Raw genomic sequence first — 26,488 nt, forward strand, 5'->3', positions numbered from 1 at the left:
CACAGGGAACACCTGCCCAAATGACAGACATTAAATACAGAGAAAAGTTCTGCTTTGCTGAGTGCACACAGCTTTGAGATGCTTTTCCTCTTTCCTTGTCATTGACTCCCTGGATGGTCTTGATCAAGTCTTGCTTGTTTATTCCCCCTATCAAGTTTCTAATGGGAGACAACACTCACTTTTCTAACCCCATCCATCTTACAATTTCACTGCCACAGAGTCCAACTATTTCTGAGAAATAAAGTATTACAATTCCCTGAGAATCAGTCCCACTGGAAGCACAATGAACTTCTTTTCTCTGCGTGTCTTGGGAATTTAAAAGGATGGAAAAATAAAATTCAGGTATCTTATTATAAATATATAACAGTAACATAACAGGTAGTAAATCAAGGTCCCAGAGACAAACTTCAAATAGCAGAGTCAATAGCACACCTCTAATACTAATAAAGTTTGATGAAAAGCTTTGAATTCTAAATGGGAAAGAGCTAGTGGTCTGCATGGAGATTAGCACAGCCTCACAATGCTTGTTGCATCTCCTGCTGAGAGACAGTAATGCAAAATATGAATTAGAAGCTACTCTTGTATTTACTGGCATACCAAGCCCCTGCAGGAAGGTGGAAATAACCTTGATTTGTGACTACACTTGCCTACTTGGGAAATCCAGGAGATTCTGGACTAGTCCAACTCCATAACAAGAGGGCAACGTGTATAGTGTAGGGTGCCTTAGGTTGGGTTTCCTAGAAGTAGAACCTAAGCAAGAATTTATTTGCAATGATTTATTAAGGGAGTGCTTTTAGAGGGAACCAGTAAAGGAGTGGAGGAAACAAGGAAAGGAAGGAAGCCAAGCAGAGTCCCACAGAAGGTAGTTGTCAGCCTCATCCCACAGGGAAACTCTGAAGCGTGAGCTATGGCACCATGAAATTATGCCCCAAGGAAACCCCAAGGAATAGGAGATTGGGTTTACATATTCCTGAACCTGGTAGGCTGCCCAAGATAAGGGGAGAATGTAAATTCCTAGATACTCTGTCTTTTCTTGCTGTGAGTTGATGGGGCTATGAAAGTCTGCAGACAGTTCTCTTTGAAATGGATGTTGTATCAATTGAAAGCAAAGGGATATTGAATGGTGTGTGTACATACAAATATGGCAAAAGAGGGTCCAAACAGATCTAGGTGGAGCAAAGTTATTATCTACTAAAGAGTGTTACTCAAAGGGGGTGATAAAATATCTTAACTCATAACCTGAGTAAGGAAATAGGAGTACACAAAGCAACATGATGGGACTATTGAGAATGAGTTCAAGTGTCTCTGTCTTAGTAGACCATGAGTACTTTCCATGATGTCAAAACCAGGATACGATGTCCAAATCTAGGGCAGCAGTCCTCTGGGGTGAGGCTGAGTTACCAGAAAATGAAACTGGGCTTTTCAGGTGCCCTCCCAAGTCAGGCTTGTCCATAAGCTTGGTCAGGACTAAGTCTGCAGCCCTGGCAGTGAGGAAACAAGGGGATGCTAGGATATTTCTTATTTACAACTATTCACATTTCTAGGTTGAGAAATAGGCAAGGTGCCCAAACGAGCTTGTGGTAGAACCATATGCTTCTCTGTTACCTATATACAGCAAATCTTCATGATTTGGATTTTTTATATTCATTGTTCCAACCTCATTTTCATTATTACCCTTTCCTTTTATTTCTATTTCTTCTTACCCATTACTAATACACTATCTTGCTGATCTAAACATCATTATGAGTTATTTTGCAATATGTAAATAAGGTTGTCTATCTTAACTTTAGGAAATTTATTCACTGCCTATTTGTCTACTACTTCTAGATATACAAAGTTTCATGCCAAGCACTAATGGTGGGTTCAGAAATTATTCAGCTCTGGCCATTTCCCTTAAGGAATGAATCAACAGAAGTAGCTTTTTAGTTCCATCTGAAAGAAAGAGCCAGGATGTCTTCTAGGGGTACAGTGAATAAGGCAATTTAACAAAGATCCTCTTTAAAATAGGCTTATCAGACAGAATACAGGACACAAATACTGGTTGTGACATGGTTATACTAAACGTTACTTGTTATTTGTCTGTATTTCTGTTTGCGTAATCTTGTAACCACACCAAAACAGTCTGATCATGCCAGTGTTTCATCTGCAGGAAGTAGGGCTCCAGAGAGCTCGCCAGTCACTGGAGAGAGGTATGGTTGTGTACTGGGGCAAGCTTAGCCAAGGGAACTATACAGACCTGCCCAGACTCAGATCCTAGCTCTGCCAGTTACCACCTGAAGGGCCCTGAGCCAGGAATTAAGCTCTCTGAGCTGTTTTTAATCGGTATAATGGGGATAAAACAACCTACTTCCCAAAGTGATTATTAGATAGCAGATGTTCAGAGAAAGGTAATCTCAGTCTTTCTAAACAACAGACAATCAGCAGAGATTCTTCACTGAAAGTGTCATTCCCTCAAATGAGAAGAGAAGGAGGAAAAAGCGTGAGGCAGAATTTCTAAGCCTGCTTGGATTACAATTCAATAGAAAATATCATTTGCTAAGGATGGTTGAGTGTGTTCTACATTTCACAGGTGACGCACTGCATAGCTCTGGCATGGAAGTGAAGGTTACACATGGCCACAAATAATACGATTCATGATGACCAAGTCACATTTTAGATTGGTGAGAGACTATCAACAGCCAGGTCCCCTAATAACCAAAATCATTTATTCCCACAGTTATTTATTTTAAACTCTACCTTGCTGCCCCAGGAGCTTTGATTTCTGAGCTTTTTCTGCCTTGGGTTGGTCTTTGGCAATGAGTGACACACATCTGTCCTGCTGAGATGAGGAGCTGGAAGCTGGTTCTCCACTGGAGCATCTCCATACCATCCTGTTACATGTTCCACCTGTTTTTATGTATCCAGATCCACTTTGATATACTTGCCCAGGACACAGCAATTGTTAGTCAGCACGCTTGTTTCTTACCTTGTAAACAGTGTACAAATAGAGTCCAAATTTAGTATGCAAATTACAAAATAAAATGTTATTTTTATACTGAAAAATGCAATGAACTGCACAAATTCATTATGGCAGAGCATATGAATATTCTCTTAGTGAAGCTCTTGCTTTCCTAGCTCAATAAACAATGTCCCTTCCTTGCAGCTGCCAAGGAAACAAACTTTCCCTAGACCTTTCAGCCATAGCTGGAAGCTCTGATGGCCCTCCATGTGTGCATTCATGTGTCCATTCAGATACACTGTTAACTTACATGGGTTTCCACTAAGAAGTGGAATCAGTAATAACAGGGAGCTCTAGAAAGATTCTACTTCTCCTGAGACCCTAGAGTGAAAATTATTCTGTTACAATGAGGAGTAAGGCAAAAGGCAGAGTAGTTATGACTGTATTTATCAATTTGTGGTGAAAAATTTATAAATATCAGGTAATACATCAAAGGAATAAAGTATGACAGACCCCCTACCCTCAGAAAGGTTATGTTCTGAAGTAGATAATACAAAGCAAAAAGCAAAAGATACTTAAGATGGGAACACTTAGAATACATTAAAGTTCAGAGGTACATGTGATTATTCCTAGCTAGAAGAAATCAGTGAATTTTTTTGTGGAGACATCATTTAGGTGCAATACTAGTAGACTTTTTACATGCAATTGTGAGAAAGAAAGAAGAGTATTTAAGATGTGTACACTTCTTTTAGCAGGGGCATGGGTATGTGCATAAATAACAGTAGTTGTGTATTTGTGAAGGAACTGTGAGAAAAATGGACTGAAATGGAGCTTGGAACCACACTGGAGGCCTTAAATTCCAAACTAAGGACTTTTTCTCTTTAATTATAGGCAATTGGCAATAAGGTCATGGAGGTTTTGAACCGGAGAGTTAATATGAAAACCATGTATCATGCTTTGAGAAGACGAATCTGGTAACATCAAAGGGTAAGACAATGTGAAGAGCAAGGAGAAGAGGTAAGAGCTGGCCAAGTCACTAAAGGCTATTCTTTGTTCACATTCACGTTCAAGACTAATTAGACTTTGAAATCCCTCAGGATATTGGAGAAACAGAACCGAGAGCTGGTCAGAAGCTTCATGGGATTAGTGTTCAGGCTGAGTGTCAGTAGTGAATCCTGCCACGGGTGTGCCATGGCACTGTGGGAAAACAAGGTCATTGTGCAGACTGTTATCTTCTGACATCAACTGGATTAAGAGCTGACAAAGATGAATTATTTAATTTGGAAGAATCATTTTGGAATTTTCACATCAGTCTTACCTTTCCCCAGATAAGACTGATCTGAAAACAGATCAGTATTGATCTGATTCTGTATTGACAATCAATATTTTAATTCTGAATTTTTAATCTGTTTCATACATCATCTGTTAATCCATCTGCTAATCTGATTAAAAATCTGTATAAAGATTTTACTTGCTAAATTTCATGTATGGGGATGTGAGTGATGTCAAAGGCCATTTTATCTTGGCTGATTTTTTGAGGGTATTCTGACCTGGGAGACATTTTTGAATCAGACATTTATAAATGTGTCAAAATTGTGTTATAAAACAGGAAAACCATTGTTTTAATTGCCAAGATGTATGTGCAATAGACATCATTGAGCCTATGTATATCTGGGACCTAGAGTTATCTTCAGAGCCTCACTCACTGTCAAATGCGATGTTGATACTCATCCTGACCTTCCCACTAATTATTGTGAGGATCAAAAAGGCAGTTTATGAGAACCTGCTATGTACACTGTAAAGAGCCATATAGTAGGGAGTTGCTGTTACACAAAATTTTCTCTATTTCCAATTATTTATTTGATGGAGATGTTACATAAATAAGTGTGTGTCCCTCAAGGAGAGAGATAATGATTAGGACACATTAAATGAAGAAACTCCCTAGATGGGAGGCCAGTCCCTTCTACTGAACCTCCTAATCATGGGCCTGTTGGTTTATCAAAGGCAGGGAAGGAATCTAGGTTAATACATAAATACAATAAACATTGATCAATGAATGAGAGAGCCAATGAAATGGATACCCTATTTGCCAGTGTGGCTCCTTGTGAGACTTAGAGAAAAGCTTCCCTTCCTTTGGGTAAACTCAGCCCCGAGTTAGAGTGTCCTGATTGGTGAGCAAGTACAGGGTGGATTATCATCCCACTTGTCTCCTTGGCTAGGGAACCACATGCAAGGTGCAACTTTCACAATATAGCATATAGCATGTGAAATTATGATAATCAGCTGAGACAGAACTTCCTCCCATTGTTTTCCTTGAATGTAGACTCACAAGGCACTTCCCGTATTCTGCTACCTTGCATCATTAGCCATCTTTCCATGGGTGCAGAATATCCACATCTTTGGCACAGGGTCTTGCACTTAGTGGAGCCTCAATGCCTGTTCATTGTCAAAACTCAATATATGTTCAATATATGTTTCTTTGGGGCCCGTATTTTCATGTGACATAATCAAAATAGGTATCGTCAAAGCTTTTTTAAGTTATCACCTCTTCATCCTCTTGTTCCCCATCAATATTCCATATAACTTATGCCAAGACTTCATTTCAGTTTAGACAGCAGATCATGAGAGGTGTCTGGCTTGATCAATGGCAAGAATTTTGGCTCCTGATGCAGCTAAGTTTTTTGAGCACATCTGGAAGTCATATTAAAGAGGAGACCTTTTCCTGTTTTTAGTCCCTGATGATTGAACAGGAGCACAGAGCAGGTGCAGCATGCCACACAGAGCAAGGGGCAGGGATTCTCAAATAGGTTAGAGACAAAACAATGGCCAGGTAAGGGAACATTTATTTTTAGACTGAAGAAAGCCTTTTGAGTGGGGACTTGTTTCTCCTTCTGTACATTGTAATGCCTACCAAGTCAGATTGCTGCAGAAGCTGTGCTTTTTAGCCAGGGGAAAATAAGACTGAATCTCAAAAATAGTGACCCAGAATCAAGAAAAGCATTTTTCATTCATATTTATCTCTATATAAAACAATAATAATGTAGTAATTCCTATTTATCAGGTTCAAGTTGGATCATAGGCTTTTAAAATTCTTCATCTTTAACAGCCTAAACCTAACATGATAGATTCCATGATCTTCATTTAAAGAATGAGCCATCAGAGTCTCACAAATTTACCAAATGATAGAGACTAACTTCAAATCCAGGTCTGTCTGGCCCCAAATCCTGCATTGTCTTCATTATGCTTAATGTCCTGGCTGCCATTCTGGATTTTATAAAGGCACATTTTCTGTTCATGTTAGATTGTTGATTTCATTGCCCCTTCGATACTTTTATCAGTTCTTAGACAAAGGCACAGACTTGTGGCAATTCTACCTATTGTTCAGAAATCCCCCAAAATGTTGTTTTTGTCAAAGCAGTGACACTATCAATCAACTAGTATCTAAATTTTCACATGTAACTCTAATAGTCGTCCACTTATATGTTTATTGATAATCCTTTAATATCGACTCTGAACTTCTTTCTTTTTTTTTTGAGACGGAGTCTCGCTCTGTCGCCCAGGCTGGAGTGCAGTGGCCAGATCTCAGCTCACTGCAAGCTCCGCCTCCCGGGTTCACGCCATTCTCCTGCCTTAGCCTCCCGAGTAGCTGGGACTACAGGTGCTGCCACCTCGCCCGGCCAGTTTTTGTTTTGTATTTTTAGTAGAGACGGGGTTTCACCGTGTTAGCCAGGATGGTCTCGATCTCCTGACCTTGTGATCCGCCCGTCTCGGCCTCCCAAAGTGCTGGGATTACAGGCTTGAGCCACCGTGCCTGCCCTGAACTTCTTACTCTGTTAGAAACTTTGAGCTACACAAAGTATCTTATGTGTTCCATATTTAAGTTCACATAGGGATTGATCGAATAAAAATAACAAAACCTTTGATATACTCTTTGTTTATAAACTTTCTAACCACCCCTTCCTACACTCACCTCCTCCTCACTTGTCATAACACAATAACACAATAATATGGCTAAATCAGAAAAAAAAATGGTGACATTTGAGCATAGTAATATAGTATGCATTTAATCATGTTGAATTACATCTTCCTACACTATTCAGCAAAATTTGTCAGAAAATAGTTTCACGTCAAATTAAAGAATTCTGTTTAATAGCTGACTCTAGTAAATTCACCAATTAAAAATAGCAGTATTAATAAATGAGGAGATCAGGAAAAATGGAAGGCAGGACTATATTACAGCTCCGACTGGACAGATGTAGCAGTGTGTGGAGGCTTGCTTTGTGAATTTTTGCTCCAGACTGTCTGCAGGAATAAATCAGAAAATCTGAGAGGACCCACAGACCCCCTGAAGGAAGTAGATTGTTCCTGCAGGACCCAGGAGACACCCCAAATACTGTGTTGGTATCCACAGCTGAGAGACCCACAGATGGGTCACATCACAGGACTCTGTGCAGACAACCCCCAGTACCAGCCCGGAGCCTGGTAGGCTTGCTGGGTGGCTAGATCCAGAAGAGGGATAACAATCACTGCAGCTTGGCTCTCAGGAAGCCACATCTATTGGAAAAGGGGGCAGGACTACATCAAGGGACCACCCTGGGGGACAACAGAATGTGAACAGTCTTCAGCCCTAGACCTTTCCTCTCACAGAGCCTACCCAAATGAGAAGGAATCAGAAAACCAACTCTGGTAATACGAAAAAATAAGGTTTGTTAACACCCCCAGAAAATCACACTAGCTCACCAGCAATGGACCCAAACCAAGGAAAAATCCCTGATTTACCTGAAAAAGAATTCAAGAGGTTAGTTATTAAGCTAATCAATGAGACACCAGAGAAAGGCAAAGTCCAATGTAAGAAAATCCAAAAAAGGATACAAGAAATGAAGGGAGAAATATTCAAGGAAATAGATAGCATAAATGAAAAAAAAACCCAAACTTCAGGAAACAATAGACACCTTTATAGAAATGCAAAATGTCCTGGAAAGTCTCAACAATAGAATTGAACAAATAGAAAAAAGAAATTCAGAGCTCGAGGACAAGGTCTTCGAATTAACCCAATCCAACAAAGACAAAAAAGAATAAGAAAATATGAATAAAGCCTCCAAGAAGTCTGGGATTGTGTTAAATGACCAAACTTAAAAATAATCTGTGTTCCTGAGGAAGAAGAGAAATCAAAAGTTTGGAAAATGTATTTGGGGGAATAATTGAGGAAAACCTCCCTGACCTTGCTGGAGACCTAAACATCCAAATTGCAAGAAGCACAATGAACACCTGGAAAATCCATTGCAAAAGATCATCAACTAGGAACATTGTCATCAGGTTATCTAAGGTCAAGACAAAGGAAAGAATCTTAAGAGCTGTGAGACAAAATCACCAGATAACCTATGAAGGAAAACCTATCAGATTAACAGCAGATTTCTCAGCAGAAACCCTACAAGCTAGAAGAGATTGGGGCCCTATTTTCAGCCTCCTCAAACAAAACAATTATCAGCCAAGAATTTTGTATCTAGTGAAACAAAGCTTTATATATGAAGAAAAAATAGTCTTTTTCAGACTAACAAAAGCTAAGAGAATTTGCCACTACCAAGCCACCACTACACGAACTGCAAAAAGGAGCTCTAAATCTTGAAACAAATCCTGGAAACATATTAAAACAGAATCTCTTTAAAGCATAAATCTCACGGGACCTATGAAACAAAAATACAATTTAAAAAACAAAAACAAAAAACAAAAAAGCAAGGCATACAGGCAACAAATAGCATGATGAATGGAATAGTACCTCACATCTCAATATTAACATTGAATGTAAATGGCCTAAATGCTCCACTTAAAAGATACAGAACTGCAGAATGAATAAGAATTCACCAACCAACTATCTGCTGCCTTCAAGAGACTCACCTAACACATAAGGACTCACAAAAACTTAAGGTTAAGGGGTGGAAAAAAGACATTTCATGCAAATGGACACCAAAAGTGAGCAGGAGTAGCTATTCTTGTATCAGACAAAACAAACTTGGAAGCAACAGCAGTTAAAAAAGACAAAGAGGGACATTATATATTGATAAAAGGCCTTGTCCAACAACAACAGCAGCAACAAAAAAATCACAGTCCTAAGCATATATGCACCTAACACTGGAGTTCCCAAATTTATAAAACGATTACTAATAGACCTCAGAAATGAGATAGACAGTAACACAATAATAACGGGGGCCTTCAAAACTCCACTGACAGCACTAGAGAGGTCATTAAGACAGAAAGTCAACAAAGAAATAATGGAATTAAACTATATTCTGGAACAAATGGACTTAACAGATATATACAGAACATTCCATCCAACAACCACAGAATATACATTCTATTCAATAGCACATGCAACATGCTCCAAGATAGAACACATGATAGGCCACAAAACGAGCCTCAATAAATTTAAGGAAATTGAAATTATATCAAACACTCTCTTAGATCACAGTGGAATAAAACTGGAAATCCAAAACAAACCTTCCAAACCATGTAAATACATGGAAATTAAATAATCTGCTCCTGAATGATCATTGGGTCAAAAATGGAATGAAGACAGAAATTTAAAAATTCTTCGAACTGAATGACAGTAGTGACACGACCTATCAAAACTTCTGCATTAAAACAAAGGCGGTGCTAAGAGGAAAGTTCAGAGCCCTAAATGCCTACATCAAAAAGTCTGAAAAAGCACAAACAGACAATCTAAGGTTACACCTCAAGGAACTAGAGAAACAAGAACAAATCAAACCCAAAACCAGAAGAAAGGAAATAACCAAGATCAGAGCAGAACTAAATGAAATTGAAATAAACAAACAAAAAACAATACAAAAGATAAGTGAAACAAAAAGCTGGTTCTTTGAAAAGATAAATAAAATTGATAAACCATTAGCAAGATTAACCAAGAAAAGAAGAGAGAAAATCCAAATAGGCTCAATAAGAAATGAAACAGGAGTCATTACAACTGACACCACAGAAATACAAAAGACCATTCAAGGCTACTGTGAACACATTGACACACACAAACTAGAAAACCTAGAAGATATGTATAAATTCCTGGAAAGATATAACCCTCCTAGCTTAAATTAGGAAGAATTAGATACCCTGAACAGACCAATAACAAGCAGCGAGATTGAAATGGTAATTTTAAAACTACCAACAAAAAGAAAGTCCAGGACCAGATGATTCACAACAGAATTCTACTAGATATTCAAAGAAGAATTGGTACCAATCCTATTGACAATATTTCACAAGATAGAGAAAGAGGGAACCCTCCCTAAATCATTCTATGAAGCCAGTATCACCCTAATACCAAAACCAGGAAAGGACATAACCAAAAAAGAAAACTGCAGACTGATATCCCTGATGAACACAGATGCTAAAATCACTAACAAAAAATATTAGCTAACTGAACCCAGCGGTGTGTAAAAAGATAATCCACTACGATCAAGTAGGTTTCATACCAAGGATCCAGGGATGGTTTAACATACACAAGTCAATAAATGTGATACACCACACAAACAGAATTAAAAACAAAAATAACACGATTATCTCAATAGATGCAGAAACAGCATTTGACAAAATCCAGCACCCCTTTATTATTAAAACTCTCAGCAAAATCGGCATACAAGGAACATGCCTCAATCTAATAAAAGCCATCTATGACAAACTCACAGCCAACATGATACTGAATGGAGAAGAGTCGAAAGCATTCACTCTGAGAACAAGACAAGGATGCCCACTCTCACCACTCTTCTTCAACATAGTACTGTAAATCCTAGCCAGAACAATCAGACAAGAGAAAGAAATAAAGGACATCCAAATTGGTAAAGAGGAAATCAAACCATTGCTGTTTGCTGATGATATGATCATTTACCTAGAAAACCCTAAAGACTCCTCCAGAAAGCTCATAGAACTGATAAAAGAATTCAGCAAAGTTTCCAGATATAAAATTAATGTACACAAATCAGTAGCTCTTATATACACTAACAGTGACGAAACTGAGAATCAAATAAAGAACTCAACCCCTTTCCAATAGCTGCAAAAACAAACAAACAACAACAAAAACAACAAAAATAAAACACCAAAACAAAACAAAAAACTTAGAAATATACCTAACCAAGGAGGTAAAAGACCTCTACAAGGAAAACTACCAAACACTGCTGAAAGAAATCATAGATGACAAAAACAAATGGAAACACATCCCATGCTCATGGATAGGTCACAAGTCACCACTAAAGAACTTACTCATGTAACCAAATACCACCTGTTCCCCAATAACATATGCAAATAAGAAAATTAAAAAAAAAAACAGTATTGACAGTTTGAGAAGTCAAAATAGTAGTATTTAAAAGCACAAATTCAAACATAATGGATTCAAATAAAGTCTCAACCACATACTATTGCACTGACTGAAACCAGTTTCTTCTCCAATAGATAAAATATCCTCATACATAAAATTCAAACAATTATATTTTATAAGAATGCTATATCATAGGAATATTTTGGAAAATATTGAGGGGTGCATGTGAATGATCTGGCACACAGTAAATGCTCACTAAATACAAGCTGTTATTTTTGTTGTAATTAAATGTATGCTTTTGCAAGCGTAATAACATGGACTCCACTTGCAATCAGTATAACTGATTCTAATTCCCAGGTAGACTTTAGAGTTTAACCGTCAGGTTCAGCTGTTTTGCTTGTGTAATAGAACTATCCCTATATGTCATAGATATATTTATGAATATTAAATGAGATGACATGTAATCAGACTAAGACATTATTCGTCCAACAATGTCAATGTTGGTGTTTGTTGAATCAGAAACCTTGATTATCTTGAAATAAACTTTTTTCCAATTGAAATTATTATCCTAGATTTCTGTTTCTAGAAAAATTATTAAAAACTTTAGAATAGTTTATTAAATATAACCAAATTTTTGTAAATGTATAAACATTGAGGTGGAGTTTTATTATCCTAGTAATTTAAAAGCTCAGGTTTCATTTTTTCCATAGTGACAGAAGATAAGGCTTTGGCCTGGAGTAGGTGGGGAACTTGAACTAAGACCCTTTGTAAAGCTTGGGTCCTTCAATGAGGACCTACACTGTTGGTGGAAGGAAGACCTATAATAAAATACGTTACACAAGTAAAAGAGAAGGAGGTTGTCCCTCTGGTTTTAACATCTGGTAAGAAGGAATTTATTTAGACGTAAAAATTCTGAGCCTATAAGTTGCTCAAGATTGTATCTGAGCTAATATCTATTGGTTTGGAAACCCCCAAGTCAAAACATTTCGTACAGGTAGATATAGGGCTGATGATGACACCTGGAAAAAGCAAGAGTAATAGCAAATATTCTCAGGGATAACATGCCTATCACTCAAGGGATTATCTCAGAAAAATAAAACCCAAAGTTGAGTAGGCATTATCCAGATGTAGTTGCAGAGCAGCAGAGAGTGTTTCAGGCAGAAGGGAGGTCCGCTGAAGGCCTAGAGGTCAAAGAGCACAGAATTAAGTGGAACTGAGTATGGGTTGACTGAAGTGTTCAATGTTAAGTGCTGGTAGCCTAAGATAAAACTAAAGAAATGAATGAAGAAAAAACAAAAAGGAAAGAGGGAAGGGAAAAAGAGGGAGTAAATATGAAAATTAGAGCATCATTATAGAAGATTTCAGCATATGAGTTATAGGAGCCCCAGAAACAGAGAGGAGAAAAGCAATAGAGAGAACAATATTAAAGAAACAAATCAAGAAAACCTCCCGAAGCTGAAGGAGAAGACGAACTTACAGAAAGAATTGGCTCAACCTCCAGCCTGGGTGACAGAATGAGACTCCATCTCAAAAAAAAAAAAAAGGTAAATGACGAGTTGATGGGTGCTGACGAGTTGATGGGTGCAGCATACCAACATGGCACAAGTATACATATGTAACAAACCTGCACGTTATGCACATGTACCCTAGAACTTAAAAGTATAATGATAATAATAAAAAAAAGAAGAAGAAGAAGGAGAAGAACTGACTCAACACAATAAATGAAGATTGACACTCACCAATGCATATTGTTGTTAAATTTCAAAATGCAAAGGAAGAATGGGTATATGTTTAACAACATAGCTTTAAAATGTATAAAGCAAAATTGAAAAAATTACTAGGAAAAATGAACAAATTTACAGTCTTCATAGTACAAGATTTTAATATACCTAATGAATAATTAATAGATCAAGAATACAAAAATTAGAAAGGAGATAGCATATTTGAAAAACAGAATTAATAAGCTCAAAGTACTAGACATTTACAGAATTGTGTCTAACATTAGTTAATACATAAAGAAAATCTCAAGAAGAGCATGTCCTCAGATAACAATGAAATCAATAAATAGCAAAATTACAACTAAGAAAATCTTATATATTTATACCTATATAATTTATGGGTTAAAGAACTCTTAATAGATATTAGAGGATATTTACATACAAATAACAATGAAAGCATTACATATCAAAAATGATGCCACTAAAGAAGTATGGAGTGAAATCTGAAATCTTAAAATTAACATATTATAAATAAAGAACTGACATAAATTAAATCAGCCTTTAATCCAAGAAGTTAAAATCAGGGCCGGGTGTAGTGGCTCATGCCTGTAATCCCAGCACTTTGGGAGGCCAAATACTTTCTGCAGACACTCTGCTCTCAAGGATGTAGGGCTTAACTCCCTACATCTTATATATAGGCTGTACATAATAATATTTTTCCAAAGAGTACAGTATAGAAAGGGGAAAAAGAGTAATTTTACAGTGGAGAAACCTAACAAACACCAAGTGATCAAGGTTGACATAACAGGGATAAGTCATGTTGCTTGTATGTACCCTTGATATGACTGGATGAGAAACTTTCTTCAAAAAAAAGTCATAGTTCCAGAGCAATCACGAGAAGAACATCAGTAAATCTCAAATGAGGGAAATTCTACAAAATACATGACCAGTGTTCCTCAATGCTGCCAATGTCATCAAACATGAGGAATGTCTGATAGACTGTCACAACCAAGAGGAGTCTAAGGAGATATGACAATTAAATGTAATTATGATATACTGGAGTGGATTCTGCAACAAGAAAAGGACATTAAGTAAAAACGAAGTAAATTTTAATAAAGTATGAACTCTATTTAATAATGCCATATTGCTATTTGATATGGTTTGGATCTGTGTCCCTGCCCCAAGTCTGAAGTAGAACTGTGGTCCCCAGTGTTGGAGATGGGGCCTGGTGGGAGGTGATTGGATCATGGAGGTGTTTTTCAGGGGTGGTTTTGCACTGTCCCTTGGTGCTGTTCTTGTGGTGGTGAGTGAGCTCTTATGAAATCTGACTGGGGGTGTGTAGTACCTCCTCGCCTGCTCTCTCTGTTGCTTCTGCTCCTGCCACGTAAGATGCCTCACTCCCCATTTGCCTTCTGTCATCACTGTAAGACTCCTGAGGCCTCCCCTGAAGCCAATCAGATGCCAATATCATGCTTCTTATACAACCTACAGAACCATGAGCCAATTAAGCCTCTTTTCTTTATAAATTATCCAGTCTCAGGTAATTCTTTATAGCAATGCAAGAATGAGCTAATACACTATTGTTTCATTAGTTTTGTCAAACGTTGCATACTAATGGAAAATGTTGGGAAACTGGGTAGGAATTATACAGGAACTACCCCCACTGTCTTCACAACTTCCCTGTAAATCAAAAATTATTCTAAAGTAAAAAGTGTATTTAAAAATGTCAGTAACTAAAAACCTATCATAGTATAATAAACTCAAAGGAGCTGACAGTTCAGAAAATGGTGCTATGCAACTGCCCATCCATGGGGAGAAAAAGAAGATAAAACTAGAAACCTACTTAACATCATACACAAAAAGAAAATCTAGAAGAATGAGAGACCTAGATGTGGGGACAAAAGAAATAATTTTATGATAAATAATCTTATTATAGTCCCTAGACTAGTAGTATCAGCATTCTTGGGGAATTTGCTAGAAATGCAAATTTAGGGGCTCAGTTCTAGACATATTAAATCAGAAACTCCATAGGTAGCATCCAGCTATTCTAGTTTTAACAACCCCCCAGGAGACTGTCATGCATGCTGACGTGTGAGGACCACTGGAGTAGAGTAACCCTTCATGAGAAAATAAGGTAGACAAGGTATAAAGTGAAAGATTGATACAACGGCTGCACGAATATTTAAAATATAAAATATTTATCAAACCAGTCTTAGAAAGTTTTCTGTCTTCGATTCCTATAACTGGCCATAGATTAGCATATAAAATATTCAGCACAGGTTAATACAGAGCAGTGGTTCTTAATTGGGGTTGATTTTGTCCCCCTGGGAATATTTTGTAATTTCTGGAGGCATTTTTGTTCATTAAGACAAGTTAAGGGACAGGTGCTGCCTTCATTTAGTTGGTAAGTGACAGGGATGCTGCTAAACATCCTATAACAGACAGCTCCACACAACAAAAAATTATCTGGCCCAAAATGTCAATAATACTGAGTTTGAGAAACTCTGGTATAGAAAATTTCTTCAAATCATCAAAGAGATAACAATCAACAGAGTAGTTTGTGCAGAAAAAAAATTAAAATGACCAATATGCATATGAGAAGAGGCGTAAATTCGTAGTAGATAGGCAATTGCAAATATCACATCCCTCATTTTGGCAAACAAAAAACTGAACCTTATAACAATATGTGTATTAATGGCCCATTTCTGCTACAACAAATTACTAAAAATGTGATAGCTTAAAACAACACAAATGCATTACCTTATAGCTCTGGAAGTCAGAAGCCTAAAATCTCACTAGGCTGAAAGTGAAGGTGTCAGCAGGATTGCATAGCATGTTCATCTCTCACTGACCTCTGCTTCCATTTTCACATCCCCTTCTCTGTCTCTGACTTCCTGACTTTTTATTATGAGGAAAATTGTGACTACACTGGACCCATCTGGATAATGCAGGCCATTTCTCCATCTCAACCCAGTATCTGCAAAATCCCTTTTGCAATATAAGGTAGCATAGTCACAGATTCCAGAGCTGAAGATGTATTCATCTTTGCAAGTCCATTATTCAGCCAACTGTGCCATGCATTGAGAAAAATGTGGGGGAATGATAGCGTTTTTAGTTTGGAAGTGTAAATTGGTACCACTACTGTGGAAAGCAACTGGGCATATTTAGTAAAGTTGAAGAACATCTTTCAATCCTGCAATAGCGTTTCTTAGTGGTCATGCCTGAAGAATTCTTACACATGTGCACAAAAAGAAAAGTATCACAAAAGACATGTACAATAACGTTACTTGTAGCAGGGATTATAGTAGTAGAAAAGTGGGAAATAACCCACACCTCTCAGTTGTAAGGTTAATTAAAATTGATATAGAAATGAACCAGATTTTTTTGTATCAACATGTATAAATATCTAGACTTAAAGGTGAGAGTAAAAAGAAAGCTTTAAAGAATGCATGTGCATTAGAATATAATGTACATTGTTAATTAATCCTATGGATTTATGCTTATGTAGTAGAGATACAAAAACATGCTTGAGTGTAATTTATACTAATTTCAGTATGATGATTAAGTCTGCACAGGGAAAGCTGGGGAAGAGATAGAAGTGTGGCTTTAGATGTTTCTTTGTTTAGATATTTGTCTGAGATTTTTTTATGATATAAAGATAGAAAAATCTGAAACCAATATGGCAAAATCTTAATGTCTTTTACATTTCAGTTTGGGCATATAGATATATATTTCAAAACAAATGTTTTAAAAATCACAGAACATCCAGGATCCAGAGGAATTCTGTTTTCTACATGAATATATTCCAGAGTTTTGATTGTTATGCCATAGCCAGCATTTTTCTTTTCACCTTTTTAATTTTAAAATCCATTTATTATTTATTTGATCAATGAGAATCATTTTCCAGAGACTTAACACCCTAAAGGAAGATCCAATCTAATTTCTGCATCCTCAGAGCTAAGGACCAACCCTAGCACTTGTTGACCTATTTAAAGGGCACATGCCCCACAAGGTTCTGCCTGAAATAGCACATAATGTTCTCTCTGAGCCTACCTAATAAACAATAGGAAGTTGATGAATGTGCTGTATTAACTTCCCTTCATTAGGTTTCTGTTATGCATTAGAGGTATCCCAGGGTTCTCCTTTTATATTAATGGAGTAGTTTGTCCAACCCATGTGGAATGATGATCTTGTGCTACACTGTCAATATATCCCCTCTCTGGACACTTGGATCCCCCACCACCACCCCTGTGTCCTATGCACTTGATTCCCTTGAGCTCACTGGCACCATAATCAGTGGGACTAATGAGGCCTCAATTAAAAACATAAAACATAGCCTACATTTTAAGATACATAAAATAAAAATGAAAAAAAAGGACTTAAATATTCAAATGTAGATATTCAGTATTTAGCTATTGGGGACAGAGAAATGTGTTGTGTAAGAGAAAAATACATAGCTAGTTTCTAAACCTGGTTTATTTGCTTTCCTTTTTTTTTTTTTTTTTTTTTTTTTTGTAACTGACCATTCAAAGAGTCATCAGGAAATCTCAGATACAGCTTTCACGTTTTATGATCTTATGTCAATCACTTAAGTGTTCTGGGATTCAATTTCTTCACCTATAAAATGATGGCACTAAATTAATAACATCTTTAGGGCTTTCAAACTTTAAAATTCTGGTCTTTTCTGTTTTCTTTAAATTTGTCATCTATAAAGTCTCATTGCTAAGTGTGTTGCTGTTACTCTCTAGTTTTATCTACTAGATTCTAAAGAATTGCTTTAAAGTTAACTCATTGAGCTCTTTATTAGTTTTTAAAAGAACATTCAAATACTCAAAGGTACTTAAAGACTTTTAACAGCACTAATACTACCAAACTATCACCAGAGATCCATTGACAGGGTGCTTAAAGATTCAGTTTTAAGTAATGGGGGAAAAACAGTGCCCTACTCTCCTTTCCAACACTTCAGCATTTTAATGTTAAAAGACCAGCCTGACCAACATGGAGAAACCCCGTCTCTACTAAAAATACAAATTAGCCGGGCGTGGTGGTGCATGCCTGTAGTCCCAGCTACTCGGGAGGCTGAGGCAGGAGAATCGCTAGAATCCGAGAGGCAGAGGTTGTGGTGTGCTGAGATCTCGCCATTGCACTCCAGCCTGGTCAACAAGAGCAAAACTCCATCTCAGAACAAAAACAAACAAACAAACAAACAAACAAACAAACAAACAAACAGGCCAGGTGCCGTGGCTCACGCCTGTAATCCCAGCACTTTGGGAGGCCGAGGAGAGCAGAGCACAAGGTCAGGGATTGGAGACCAGCCCGGTCAACATGGTGAAACCCCGTCTCCACTAAAGATGCAAAAAATTAGCTGGGCATGGTGGTGTATGCCTGTAATCCCAGCTACTCAGGAGGGTGAGGCAGGAGAATCGCTTGAACCCAGGAGGTGGAGGTTGCAGGGAGCGAAGATCATGCCATTGCACTCCAGCCTCTGTCTAAAAAATAAAAAGATATGCTGATCACTTGCTCTCTTGGCCTATTAATCCTAATGTTATTAGAATGGTTGGTATCACAGCAGCACAGGGCTTTTGACTTCCTCCCATCCTTTCCTCTGTGTGAACACGTACACTTGTGGTCATTCTTTATATTATATAAATTCATTCATCCTCAGCCTGGACCAGGGGTTCTACAGCACAGTACTGTTGACAAAAGCTTTCCATCTTTCTTAGGAAATGCGTTTTTCTTAGCAACATGCGTCTTTCTTAGCAACATGCATAAACTGTCTGTAAGCAAGGGGCTGGTTTAAGAGATAATAATATCCTGCCAATGACAGGAGACAAAAATTGCTTTCAACCATGTTCTCAAAGAACTTACATTGCTTCTTTCAATTTATCTTCAAAATAACATTATAAAGTTTTACATTATGATGTCCATTTTACTGATCAGTAAATTGAGGCCTCTGAAGAGGGGCTAGGTATCTTGCCTACGGTTACACAATTGGAACAGCCACGATTTAAACTCCAAATTCTCATTTTTTTTCACTTGATTGTAATACCTCTCCTACCAGCAAACATGAAATATAATGGTAAACAAAATCTTGATGAGTCAAAGAAATTACAAATTGCAGAGCTTTTTTTTTTTTAATTTTGTTTTTATTTTCTCAAGGCAAATTTCCTATTTGGAGCTTATTAGGGATATTGAGAGAAAATACCATACAAACTAACTAATTGACATGTGTTTACTTCAAGTCGGCAGCTTTTCTTTAATTAATTTATTAAAAACGTACTGACAGTACTGTTTTACCATGTGTTTGTTATTATCAAAAATAATTTAGATAGTGTTAGAAAGTTATTTTACATGCCATTTAGCTTTTTTTTCACGGAAATGAGTCACATTTGAGGAGGTCAGTTGTCATTTGAGTGAGTAAATCAAATACAGAATTGCTAACAGAAAGAAGAGAAAGAAGAAAAGCAAATTTCAGGCAATCAGGACACAGTGAATCTTGTTTACACATATTTTGGGGGATAAACTTGATAAGCTGTCAGCTGGCAGAGAGGGCTGTCTGGGCATTCTGTCCTTGAGCAAGCTGACTAGTGGAATCAAAGTCAGCAGTTTTAGTTGGTAGTGGACCCGGCCTGCAAAAGTGTAGCTGAGGAGTGTAAGTGGGTAGTTGGCCTCTGAGAAACCACAGTGGGAATGCACCCACCTGCACCTTCGCCTTGGTTAGAGCTGATCTGCACCATTCCCATCAGAAGTCATTCTTAGTACTTGCCTGTATTCTTTCTACACAGGCATACTGATGTCTAAGTGGGAGGTTCCCGGAAGTTTTCCCATTTAGGGAAATTTGAGATTAGTCTTAAAATGCAGGCAAAATGGGAAGAATGGGACGGTGGCATGGGGCACCATGTTACAGATGTGAGTAGTGTGGCAGGACTACAGAATGCTACAAGCATAAGCAAGAGGGAACACAATAGAATGCCTAACTGGTTTAGGCCCCTTCAAGCCAAGGAAGGCCTTGTAGAACTCACCCATGTGTTCTGGTGGGCAATGTGTGGCCATCACAGATTTTTCAGCAGGGATTTAGCACGTGTAGATTGGTCCTTCAGAAAGTGTGGAGGCAGAGGTGCAGAGGTCAGAGGTGAGCTGTTGCAACCCCTCGCAGGTGGAGTGGTCTTTGTTTTACTCAGGGACTGCCTGGTGGTATCTCACATTTCATTCAGCTTTACAACACACAATATTTTAAGTACATTTTAAAATAAGAACATCAAATTTTAGATGTCAAAATCTTGTGAGAGCTGAGGATGACTTCTTTTCAACTGCCATATATTGTAAAAATTTACCCAAATATTTAAACTGTGTTTGAATTTTTAATTCAGTATTTGAAAATTCAATTTGGTGTTTTAAAGACAATGACTCTCAGGCCTTAAAATTTGACAATAATTTTTCATTGAGAGAAGCCAAGGCAGTATCCCAAACAAGTGTTTGCAAGTCTTCTGTCTGATACTAAAAACAGCATTTCCAAATACACAAGAAATCCTAGGGGCTCCTTTGCCACATTCTCCATCCAGAGGCTGTATTTTGTGTAGACATAGAATAAAGGAGCAAATTCTCACACATATGGGTTACTACCCTGCCTTCTAATCGGTCTTCCTATCTGACGTCCTGTCCTACAGCCCTCTATGCTTAAACCAGTGTGACTTTCTGGTTGAAATACTTCGAAATCTTTCCATGGTCTTCAGGAGAAAGCCCGAACTTCTTAGTGTTGCCTACATGGGTTTTAATTGTATGAGTATAGTGTGCTTTTCTTTCCATATCCTTAGCCTTGAAGATCACCTACATTTTGTTTTTTACCCATGTTTACCTTACCTCCAAACATGTTATCAAACATTGCATGATATTTTACCTCCAGGCTTTTCCAAATTCTTCTTCCTTAACCCTAAACTATCTTTCCCTAAAAAATATTTCCTTCCTCCTCTCTATACTCAACCCCACTTAACAACCAATTGCATACAGACAACTCTTTTATCAGGCTGCTTTTCTCACTACTATTTAACAAAACCCAAAGAGAGCAGTGTCCAGGAAGAGGTGGAGCAAGATAGCTGAATAGAACCCTTCAGTGATTGTGCCCCCTCCTCAGGATCATCAAATTGAACAACTATCCACACAAGAAAGCACTTTCATAAAAACCAAAAATCAGGTAAGCAATCACGGTACCTGGTTTTAACTTCGTATCACTGAAAGAGGCACTAAATAGGGTAGGAAGGACAGTCTTCACTTGCTGACACCACCCCTCCCACATCTCCCAGCAGCAGTCACATGGTGGGGAAAGAGAATCTGTGCATTTGAGGGAGGAAAAGCACAGTAATTGTGGGACTCTGCACTGGAACTCAGTACTGCCCGTCACAGTGGAAAGTAACACAGTGCAGAATCCAACTGGCACCCACAGAGGAAGTATTTAAATCAGCCCTCACCAGAGGCAAATCATCCATCCCTGTGTTTGGAATCTGAGTTCTGATAAGCCCTGACACCTCAGGCTAAAGCAATTTGAGGTCCTAAATGAACTTGAAAGGTAGATTAGGCCAAAAGAAATGCAATTCGTGGACAAATCTTGGTGCTGTGCTGGTCTTGGAGCCACTGGACTTGGGGTGCCTGTGGCTTAGTGAGATACCAGCTGGGGTTGCCAAGGGAGTGTTTGTGTCACCCTCCCCCAACTCCAGGCAGTACAGATTGCAGCCCCAAAAGAAACTCCTTCCTTCTGCTTGAGGAGACGAGAAGGAAGAGTAAAGAGGACTTTGTCTTGAAACTTGGATACCAGCTCAGCCACAGAAAAAAAAAAAAAAAAGTACCACGCTGAGTTTTGAGGCCCCCATTCCAGGTCCTAGCTCCACACCATGAGCCAGAGAGAAACTCACTGCCTTGATGAAAAGGACCCAATCCTGGCAGGATCTATCACCTCCTGACTGAAGAGCCCTTTGGCCTTGAATAAACATCAGCAATACTCAGGTAGTACTTATTGTGGGCCTTGTGTGAGACTCAGTGTGATGCTGGCTTCAGGTATGTCCTCGCACATTTCCAGCTCTGGTGGCCATTACGGGAGAGACTCTTCCTTGAGGAAAGGAGAGGGAAGAATAAAGGGGATTTTGTCTTGCAGCCTGGGTACCAGTTCAGTCACAGTGGGTAGAACACCAAACAGACTCCTGAACCCCCAATTCCAGGCTTTGGCTCCTGGATGGCATTTCTGGACCTGGCCTGGGCCAGAGGGAGCCCGTTGCTCTAAAGGGAGAGCCCAGGCCTGGCAGCATTTACCATAAACTGACTGAAGAGCACTTGAGCCTTGAGTGAACATCAGCAGCACTTGCCATGGGCCTGGGGCAGTTGTAGTCAGTCATGGGGTGAGACTCATTTCACTTGAGGAAAAGAAAAGGGAAGAATGGGAAGGAATTTATTTTACAGCTTGAATGCTAGCTCAGCAGCAGTAGAATAGAGCACCAAGAAGATTCTTAAGGTTTCTAACGAAGTACCTGACTCCTGGGCAGCATTTGTGTAGCTGCTCTGGGATGAGGAGAGAGAGAGAGAGAGAGAGAGAGAGAGAGAGAGAGAGAGAGAGAGAGAGAGAGAGACTGACTCCATTTATTTGGGGGAAATAAGAGAAGAGATTGCTAATATGGGGAATTCTCTCAGATCATATCCAAGACCACCAGGTGGTACTTCTATGAGTTTGAAAGAGACGCAGTGTTAATGGGTATGGGTAAAGTCACCAAAACCCAAAGACTTAGATCGTAAGACTCAATTCCCTTTGAATAATTGGAAAGCCTTCCCAAGAAGCCAAGAAGGCTTCCCAAACAAGCACAGACTCTGAAGACTACAATAAATACTTAACTCTTCAATGCCCAGACATTGACAAACATCCACAAGCATCAAGACCTCCACAAAAGAATAAAATAAGGCATCAATGACTAATGCTGGATTGGCAGAGATATGTGACCATTCAGACAGAATTCAAAATATATTTTTTGAGGAAGCTCAATGAAATTCAGGATAACACAGAGAAGTAATTTAGAATCCTATCAGATAAATTTGACAAAATGATTGAAATAATTTTAAAAATCAAGCAGAAATTCTGGACCTAAAAAATTCAATTGGCATACTACAGAATGCATCAGAGTCTCTCAATAGCAGAATTACTCAAGCAGAATAATTAGTGAGGTTGAAGACATGTATTTGAAAATAGATTCAGAGGAAACAAAATAAAAAAAATAAAGCATGCCTATAAGACCTAAAATATAACCTCAAAAGGGAAAATTTAAGAATTATTGGCTTTTAAAGAGGTCATTCAGACAGAGATCAGAGTAGAAAGTTTATTCAAAAAGATATGAACAGATAAGTTTATAAATCTAGAGAGATATATCAATATTTAAGTACAAAAAGGTTACAGAACACCAAACAGATTTAACCCAAATAAGACAACATCAAGTCATTTAATAATCAAACTCCCAAAGGACATTTAATAGCCAAACTCCCAAAGGACAAGAATAAAAAAAAGATCCTAAAAGCAGGAAGAGAAGAGAAACAAATAGCGTACAAAGACGAGTCAGTATGTATGGCAGCAGATGCCTCAGTGGAAACCTTACAGGCCAAGAGAGAGTGACATGACATATTTAAAGTGCTGAAGGAAAAACAAACAAAAAACTTCTATCCTCGAATAGCAGATCCAGTGAAAATATCCTTCAAATATTAAGGAGAAATAACAGCCCCCCTCCAGACAAACAAAAGCTGAGGAGGTTTCATCAATATCAAAACTTTCATATAAGAAATGCTAAAGAAAGTTTTTCAATCTGAAAGAAAAGGATGGTAACAAGCAATAAGAAACCTTCTAATACAAAACTCACCAATAATAGTATGTACACAGAAAACATAGAATATTATATTACTGTAATTTTGATGTGTATATTATACATATCTCTTCCCTTAATTAAAGATGATGCAAGTTCTGTGAACTTCATGACAGCGTGGAGCTCCTTTTTAGGATCTGCCCTCACCTCCCCTCCAGGCCACAAGCTCAATGACCAGGATTAAGTTACCACAGAATCCAGTTGGAGTCATCTTGGGTCTGAGAAGGGAGTAAAAAGATAAAAAGACTATATTCCAAAAGAGGTGCAGAACATAGCCAACTTCTACTGGTAGGAGTGTGAAACATACGTAAGGGACTGTTTTTTTTTTTTTTTTTTTTTTTTTTTTTTGAGTATCCTGGATCCAAGAGGCAAGAATAACAAAATGTTTAACATGGTGCTGGTGTCTCAAATAGGTAGAATACCTTGTTCTATGAACCAAGGAATGGAAGTAGAAGTACATTGCTCACTGTCACTCTCAGTAATTCCCTTAGGGGAATTTATGTTTCCTGTACCCCAAATTCTGGAATCTTAAATATGTTAGTTACCAAGGAGAAGTGCTTCCAACTAGGAAGATACAGGAAGACTCCCGTTGAAGTACAAACTATGGCTAACAGCTGGTTACTTCAAGTTCTTCTTAGAAAGTGAAGAACAGAAAATAAGAAGAATCATCATCTTAGAAAGGATAATTAATAATGATTATCAGAAGGAGAAAGGGATAGTGTTATAATGGGGACAGGGAAAATATATTTGGTACTCAATGCACTTGGGCACCTTTCAGGTATATCCCTGCCAAATTTTCATGGCAAATGAACAAGTGTAACAGCCTTGGGCTAAGAAACCTGTGTGACCAGGGACTCAGGATTCTTAGGCATGTGCGGGTGGATCATGCCACAAGGTAAATAACTGAGACAAGGGGATGTGTTAGTTGAAGATGAAGGGAATCCTGAATGAAAGTAAAGGAGAGACACACAATGAGTGTCAGTTGTTTCTTCAAGACCAGCTATAGTAGCAAGGGCCATATATTTTCCTGTTAATCTTCTTTTTCTAAGTTTCCCCCAGAAAGAGAGGCTGACTGGGATCCTTCAGTAACTGTTCCCAGAATTGACTTGAAGAATTGTATCCTAGTATCGCAAGGGGTGGACTGTAGAGGACACCCAGATTATCAGGACTGAAGGATTTATCTTCCCAAATGCTGGGAGTGCTTCCAGCAGATAGCTCTTATCTATTAGCCTTCTTTGGAAAGTGCCTAAATTCGAGAGAGCTGCTTTGCCCAGGGTTATGGCTGGTACCCTGGCTTGGCCTTTGGGACTTGTTGAAAAGTTGGGAATTCACATTTCTCTAGTCAGCTCCAGTGATGAGGACCTAGTTTTTTGTTTGACCACAGATACCAGAACTTGGAATTTTACATTGGTCAAAAGCACATGTCCTACCACCATACTCTACCATCCTCAAAGAGTATTCCTCATGTTTTTTTAGCTCATCACTAGTCCTCCCAAATCAGTCCTCTCTAGGTCTCATTACAATCACCTACATCTGGGATCTCCTTTTTTGGTTCAGCCTGCTTTACTCACTTATCTTCTGTTACTACTTTGATCATACATTGGGACTTGGGTGGGTAAGCCAAAAATAAAATTCTAAGGTCCCTAACCATCTGAATGGACCCCTCCTTTCAGCCAAGGGCATTCCAAAGTTGACCTGAAAATCTTAGTTCAGGCTGTTGTGCGAAGGGGGATCAGATATGCCTCAGTATACTCTCCTCCTTTTTGGAATTCAGGAAAAGCTGAACAGTGTTAACACCAACACAGACTTTAAGTCTAATAAAAACATTTACAATCTCTTCTCTCTGAAGTCTGATACCTGGAGGCTTCATCTCCATGATAAAACCTAGGTCTTCCTGACCACTTATTGTAAACTAGACATTCCTTTCTATTGATAATAATGCTTTCAACCCAATGTCAATCAGAAAAATTTTAAATCTACCTATGACCTGAAAACCCCAACTTAGAGTTATCCCACACTTCCAGATAAAACCAGTGTAAATCTTATATAAATTGACTGATGTATTATGTCTCCCTAAGTTGTATAAAAACAAGCTATTCCCCAACGATCTTTGGCACATGTTATCAGAATCTCTGATGTTGTATCATGAATGTGTCCTTAACCTCACCAAAATAAACTTTCTAAATGGATTGAGACCTGTCTCAGATACTTCTGGGTTCACAGGTATAAGTGGAGTGAAGACTGACTTCCTTTCTCTCAAAGGCCATATGAATCTTGGTATCTAGGATGAGGCTGGGGAGGTATTTTCACATGAAAACTAGGGCATGTCTCCCTAAGAAATTGGCCATCTCCAGGACTCCCAAAGAAATAACCTTTGCTATGTGGTGACTTGCAGACCAATAGTGTTAAGGAGAGAAGATAGATCCCTCTAAGCTGTAATCATCACAAAGCAAGCTATAATTTTAGAAATTGATACTTGGAAAGGTATTACATGTTGACGATTACAGTCAGGAAACTGGTGGTCAGAATGGAATGAAAGCAAAGAAGAATTAGAAGACAAATGGGATTTAGGTGGGATTTGAACTCTACAGAAAATCTCATGGCTGCCAGATTCAGCTAGAAAAGCTCATTA

The 26,488-nt window shown here is 38.3% G+C and overlaps 1 pseudogene; it reads left to right on the top strand.

Annotated features, from left to right (window-relative positions):
- Positions 1–1,320: 1,320 nt before the first annotated feature.
- Positions 1,321–26,488, top strand: part of LOC104653646 — a 118,612-nt pseudogene continuing 93,444 nt past the window's right edge.

The sequence above is a fragment of the Rhinopithecus roxellana genome, chromosome 1, assembly GCF_007565055.1.
Source record: "Rhinopithecus roxellana isolate Shanxi Qingling chromosome 1, ASM756505v1, whole genome shotgun sequence".
NCBI classification, from domain to species: Eukaryota; Metazoa; Chordata; class Mammalia; order Primates; family Cercopithecidae; genus Rhinopithecus; species Rhinopithecus roxellana.